Source organism: Odontesthes bonariensis, chromosome 16, assembly GCF_027942865.1.
Source record: "Odontesthes bonariensis isolate fOdoBon6 chromosome 16, fOdoBon6.hap1, whole genome shotgun sequence".
Classification (NCBI taxonomy): Eukaryota; Metazoa; Chordata; class Actinopteri; order Atheriniformes; family Atherinopsidae; genus Odontesthes; species Odontesthes bonariensis.
The window spans coordinates 23,301,786-23,308,999 of NC_134521.1; the positions used below are offsets into that span (position 1 = coordinate 23,301,786).

General features: G+C 46.4%; 1 protein-coding gene across 2 annotated transcripts in view; it reads right to left on the minus strand.

Annotated features, from left to right (window-relative positions):
- jade2 (jade family PHD finger 2) overlaps positions 1–6,925 on the minus strand; it is a 212,373-nt gene extending 205,448 nt beyond the window's left edge. For both annotated transcript variants that reach the window (XM_075486640.1, XM_075486639.1), the window contains exon 1: positions 6,042–6,925. The gene's annotated coding sequence lies outside the window, so the exon portion shown is untranslated. The remainder of the gene's footprint in view (positions 1–6,041) is intronic.
- Between the last annotated feature and the right edge of the window lie 289 nt (positions 6,926–7,214).

The window sequence follows — 7,214 nt, forward strand, 5'->3', positions numbered from 1 at the left end:
TACGTTTCTGTGACAGTCACACCAACTTCGTGCGCTGACTGGCTATTTGTGCCAAGCAAGGAAGCTCGCTTCATGCCTGCCGCTGCTTCAAGTAGCTTCCTTGTATGACATGAAAACAAATCAGAAGATAAATTATAGAGGAGCCAACTTGTAATGTTGTTCCATATTCGCCCTTAAGAGAATTTGTCTCAATATAACAGTGTAAGCTACTCAGGATTGAAATAAAGGAAAACAGGAGGAAGCAATAAAGTGGGAGAGCATGAGTGAAAGAGAGAAAGGTGCTTACTCGTGTTATCTATGAATAAGAAATTAAAGGTATAACGGCAGAAACACTCTGTTCTGTTCCCTAAGCCACACACACATCAACAGACTAAGTTGAAACACCATATGTACAGTATGTGCACACACACCAACCGAAGAGGCGATGGGCCAAACAAACGAGCCCCAGGAATCAAATAGATTTCCTTTATCACCTTGCTGGCTCCAGCCACCAGAACATTAACACAATATTTATCGTTACTGCCACTGCTCCTGCTGCCGCTGCATTCTGGGAGCAGGAATGAGTGAGCGGAAAACAGAAAGATATGAGAGAGAGAGAGAGAGAGAGAGAGAGAGAGAGAGAGAAGAAATGAGGAAAAAGAAAAAAAGTAGAAGCCGAGATCCAAATTATTTTCCTAAGCCTCCCGCTCCAGCTCCTGAAATCTGCTGACGAACAATGAAGGGGGTGAGTCGGAGCCAGGGAGGCTGGGGCTCTGCCAACACAGGAGGAGGAAGAGCAAATAAAGAGGACAGGTGGAAGGAGGGAAGGAGAAAGAGTGCAAGGAGCACACGGCGTGATGGAGGACTGATCCCACAGTTACTGTCTCCACCGCCATCAGTTCATTAGCTTTGGAAGGGAGTGTCAGAGGGATGAAAAGAATGGGCTGAGAAAAGGATGAGCACGTCACTGCCCTTCACCCCAAGTGACCTCAACTACCAGCTCCATGTTTAACGACCGGCACCCCCCCGACCTCCACATCTCCTGTCGTCTGTCATTGGGCACTCCCTTCCCCTCTCATCTGCCTCCTCTCCTGCTGTCTCAGTTGGCTTTACCTTCATTTTTCTTCCCCTTTGATAGGTTTCTCTTCCTCTCTCCATCCATCTCTATTCCTAAGAAACATTTTTCTTCCTCAGCCTCTCCTTCTATAATATGCTTTTCTTCCCTTCTTGACTGCCTTTATTCAAGTTCTTCTATCAACCAAACTCCAAGAACTTCCCCTCCAAGCTTCTTTTACTCGTTTTGACATCTTGGATCATTAAAAATACATATAGAATATTTGACTAAATCTAAATTAAGCACAAATACAACACTCAAGCATGGCACCATCGATAAAAGGCATGTTTCCCTCTTGGATGAGTGGGTAGTCAAACACCATAACATACTGTTTCTGTCTGTTGTTTACTCAACCTGATTGCACATATATACATACTCCTGAAACTCATCCCATCAGGAGCTCAGCCAGCATCTGTCAGCTCGTCCATCGACGTGCTTGCATCCCTCAGAATTCATTTTTATGGAAATAAGAGTAGGAGGCAGCAGGCAGACAGAGAGAATGATCCGGCAATCAGGAAGAAACAGGAGAAAGTATCGAATGCTTTTGTAAAAATATACATATTTACAGCACATTTATTTTAGTTTTATCTTTAAGTCAACAGAGGCATTTTGGCCCGATACCTGGGAATGGGCCTGCATGTTTTTTTTTTTACCATAAATAAAAAAAGCATATGCAGTAATATGACAAATGGAATGAGAAGCTGAAGACCTGAATGTGTGCCTTAATGTACGATACCGATTATGACCACTAGGGGCTCACGTTAGACTAAGCGTAATTAAATACAAAGTCAGTAAATTTACCCCAAAACGTCATTATAGTTCTATCAGCTAAATCAAGTCCTGGCCAGTGTGCTGGTGGTCATTTTGGAAGAAAAAAAAAATCCATAAAAATTAATAAAGTATATCATCTTAACCTGAGGTATGGTGACCAATTAAAGCTCCACTGTCATGTCCAGATATGGGCCGCGTCCAAAGTCACTCACCGCTCGCTTCTTAATGGACTATGTAGTGAGCTCTCCACTTTGAAGGGCTGCACAAATATATAATGAGCAGATATGTATCACAGAGTGTTACTCTGAAGGAAAAACGGCTAACAATACAGCCCATATACACAGACCTGCAGCAGAAGCCATCATGCAAATGGAAATCCTTTTCTGCATACAAGATATTTCCAAATTCTTTTTTTTTTTTTACCAATTTCTCATCAAATCAAAGTAAATCACTAATCGTTACTGCAACAATGCTTTATAGCAGTATGAGTTACCCTGTATGAGATGATAGACTTAGAAGTTTGGTTTTCCTTTTAACTGCAGGCACAAGACAAATATGCGAGTTATGGCACAAACATGTTAATTCTATCGTGATTATTGTGAACAAAGGGCTCAAAGCATTTAATAGTTCTTCATGTGATGGAAAAGGAATTCAACTGCAAGAAAATAAATAAATAAATGACCAGAGTAGTGTCCAAAAGCATTCTTATGAGTACAGAATTCAGTCCTCCACAATGAACTCCCTATGTTGTCAGAAAGGATTAGTGTGTAAGCTTGTGATTTTGGGCACAGCCACGGTCACATCTGGATCCAAAAATTCAAAGATGGCAACAAAAGGGGAGGAACTTCACAAATTAGTGGGTGACATCACAGTGGATACTAGAGTTTAGAGTGTAAAGGCTAGAAATAACAACACAAACTGTTCAAATAATCTTTATATAGCAAATAAAGAAGCTGGAAGAGAGCAGGACCTTAAACGTTAAGACCAAATCAGAATAAAGGAAACCAAATATAGGCGTGGTGAGGTATGTCCTAATGTGTCCATGCAGATTAGACTTTAAACCATGACAAACATTTTTAAATTTCCTTCATTTCCTTCATCATCAGCAATGAGTGCAGACTTTGCAATTATCCTTTATCAACAAGGCTGAGTCACAGTGTCACAAGTAAAGTGGGGGGGGGGGCAAACGTATAAATTAAAACACCCCCTCAGCCAGTTGGCTGTGACGTCACCTCCTGCCAACTGAACAGCGGGTTGGCTTGTGCCCACATGCACAGCAGGGTCATCAGCTGAGAGCATGCACTGACATAACACACCAGGCTAATGCAAATAAATTCATTAAAACACGCATCTAGTATTTAATCAACCACGATTGGCTTCATGTTGCACAGACGTGAAAAAAAACTGCCTGATATAAACTGACTAACATTGCCTAGTCAAGTGACATTTATTAGCCGATATTCTGAAGTTAAACCACGACTTAGCAACACCTACATGAGTTACAACAAAGCTTTTACAGGTTTTGATCCACTTACTTCATGAGATTTCCAGCTCTAATAAAGTTTAGGTTACATTTGATCAAAGTCAAACTAAATGTTTGGCTTAAATATTGCTTATTCTGTCTTCTCTTTGTGATTTTTAAATCAAGAAAAGTGACAAAATGAGACAATATGAGCTGCTGATTATCAAAAACTGGCATTAGCCCGGACCAGAGGAGTAGTCCAGCATCAATATCAGCTCAGCCAGTATCAACACTCGTGTGGACAACATGCTACTTAGTTAGTTAGTGAGCAGAGATATGGCACCCTGTCAACCAGGCAACATGCCTGCCTGCAGGCAGCCACACACATACACACACACGCACACACACGCACACACACGCGCACCCCTCCCCACATAAATCCCTCCTCTGGGTTGGTTCCCATCCTTCTTACATGACAAGGACTTCTGAATCACACAAACGCTCTGCCCTGTGGCCCTCTTTATCCATGTGTGTAAGTACATGCGTGTGCTCGTCTGCGTGCGGAAGAGAAGGATTGAAGTTACAGTTTGCGTGACGTCAGACGTCCATTCATGAACACCACCACCCCCCCCCCCTCCGCCTCCCTCTCGTCTTCACTACGTAGCTGCTAATGCGATACAACACACCACGTGGGGGTCCTTACCCCCATTTCTAGCCAGTCAGGCCTCAGCGCTTAGCACAGCAGACACAACACACACACACGCGTGCGCATGGACACATGTGAGGCTTAACAGGTCCACATGCTCGAGTTACACGAGACGTAGAACGCGTGGAGAGTTGATACACCCCCCACCCGGCTGTGCTCCTGAACCAGCTGATGGGAGAATCTTGATTAAGAGAATGATGGAGGGATGGACAAAAAGTTGGAGAGGAAAAGCATGTGGAGGGGATGGATGGACAGAAACACGGATGTTTGGCCAGGGGCTGCCATCAAAATCGAAATGGATTCAAAATACCAACAGCTCTCATTCCAGTTCATCTGCGTCGTAAACAATAACTCTCATCGGGCAAAAGAACCCAAGGGTGGAAGAGATGGAGAGAAGAAGGGGTGTGTGTGTGTGTGGGGGGGGGGTAGATGACGAGTGCAAGCAATGCAGCGCTACATCAGGAGAGATATGAAAGACCAAGAAGGGGGATAGAGGGACTGAGGGTTGTTATGCCCCTACACACCATGACTCATCTCTGGTTTCAAACCGAGTGGGAGGAGGGCTGTGTGTGTGTGTGTGTGTGTGTGGCTGTCTGAGAGAGATAGTTTGAAGAGCACACACACACGTACAGCTCTGTCACTTCAGCATGACTTAAGAGAGCACAAGAGGCAGACACATTTTTTGGCGTGCTCGTGCGTGGCAATGATGCGGGCAGCGTGTGTGTGTGTGTGTGTGTGTGTGTGTGTGAAGGGTCGCTGTCACAGCTGGGAACATTAAACAAATCCCCAGACATTCAAGTTTAATTGATCCAAGGCTAACACCACCTTAAGCTCAAAAAACATGGTTTAACTGCACCACCCCTTCATGATAAGCACCAACAGACAGACGGACAATATATTTTTCAGAGTATGCAGCCACAAATGCCCCACTTATGCCCCCTATTAATCCTGCTCACATCTGCAGCATCACCACTTGCATCCAAATGTCAAGTGCCAGTATTTTTGGATTGTTTTTTTTTTTTTTTTTTTCCATTTTATTTCTTCCCCCCTAGGTTGAGATGCAATAGCAACACTCATCCAAGTCGGTCGCACAGACAGAGCCTTGACTTTGAGGAGGTAAACAACAGCCACTCCCCCCTCTTCCTAAGCCAGCTAGATCTGCACAGCACGAAGCAGGAGGGGGAGGAGGAGGAGGAGAGGGTGATGGAGACAGAGAGGAGTTGCTCTAATTCCTTGATGTGTGCATGTGTGAGCTTGCGTGCTCAGCCTTCCTGAAAGCAGTTTTGTTTTTTGGTTTTTTTTCGAACTGAGGAATAAAACAACCTGAAAATTCCTCAGAGCTGGAGATGTTTGGTGCCACCGACCTACACCCAAAAACCTCCTGCCCTCCGCGCAACTTCATCACACATCACGCACATGTACATGAGTCTAGACGCGCGTGCGTCCGTCTCCAGCTGTCCCGTTTCCGCACGCGCCTGCAAGTTAAAACTCGCATTCTGTCGCCACGGCGCTGAAAATGAGCCTATTTGTTGCAATTACGCGTTGAAGAGACACACACGCGCGCACGCACACACACACGCGTACGCGCACACTTGGACACTCTCCAACTACCGGCGCGCACACTTGATTCCCTTCGGGGCTCGTTCACGCTTGCAGCACAAACATGGCCAAGTTTACCAGGTTTGTTTAATGCATCTGCATGCACAAGCCGTGCTTTCATAATGATTGTTGGGCTTCCCTCCCCCCCCTCCCCTCATGCAACACGCATCTCCCCTCCTCGGCTCACATGCACGGCTCTCTGTAATCGCCCCTCGCCGCTGACGGTGACTGACAAGCCCGCTGCAAAAGTGCGTACGGAGCTGCTGCCCTGCTGCTAGCCTAGCTCTGATGTAGCACTAGCACCAGCAGCAAAGTGGCTTTAAGAGTCCCCGGCTCCAGCACTTCTTCTCCCTCTCCACTACGACATTTTCCTCCACATCTTAGAATTATTATTGTTGTTGTTTTTTTACCTTGGCAGCGGTCAGCTTTTGGATACACAGACGTCCTCAGTCCTGGACGGCGGGCGATTCCCAGAGATTAGGAGATCATTGGGGAGTGGGGCACATGTAGTTTAACAGCGGAGGGGTGAGGACCAATTCAGTGTGCCCACTCGGTGCCCAGGCGGGCTGCTAGCAGTCCTGCTAAACAGCCCCGACACTTGAACCACGCAGGGTGACAGGACCGTCCCTTCCCCTCCCGTCTCCTCCTCCTCCCCTTCGCGGTGCGTGTTGACAGCGCGTCAGCTCCGCGAAGACCGACGAGCGAGAGCGAATCCGAAATAAAATCCACAAAAAAAAAATAAAGTGGCAGCCAGACAGGGATACAGTGCTCACAAGTGAAACAGAAACAGAGGGGTGCCGCCGCTGGTCCCGCTCCTCTTCGCCGCGTAGCAGAGCTGCGAGGTGCGCGCACAGGCACACCGCTCACAGGAAAGCATGTCGCATTTTGCAAAAGCAGCCCAAACGTGGTGTCAAAATCCGACTGTTTTCCTCCCCGGTGCCAGCGGGACAGGAGAGAGGAGGGGGGGTGGGGGGACTTAGAGGAGGGAGGAGGGGTAATTAAAGAGAAAAAAAAGAAAAGAAAAGGTTGCTATATTTCCAAACGATGAGTCAGAAAAGATTGCGAGCCAGTTTCGCAACGTCCCTCCTTCAGAAATAAAACGCAGAGCTCTCCTCGTCTTCACTTGCTGCCTCTCCTCTCTTCTCTTCTCTTCTCTTCTCTTTTCTTCTCTTCTCTTCTCTTCTCTTCTCTTCTCTTCTCTTCGCTGTGCTTTGCTTTGCCTCCACTCCTCTGTACGTGCACACCGCTCTGCACGAACGCACAGGCGGGTTTAGTCTTGCAACCTCACCCCCACCTCCGCAAGAAAAAAAAAAAAAGACAACACGGAGAGAGAGGGGGGGGGGGTGAGCTCTTATCATCAGCTTGAAAACTCTTTTGGCGCCATATTTATGGCGTACTTTCAATTCACTGTTAGCGAAAAACTGCACTTCCTACTCTGTCAAACGCAAGATTACTGCGCCTCGGAGAGGAGAGGATGGGCATTGAAGCTTCACCTGCCACCGCTTATGGCTTCAGCTAAACTTCATTTAGACGCTTTTAGTCTCAATCCTCCAGCTCACAGTACATCAGCTTTCAAAATACTT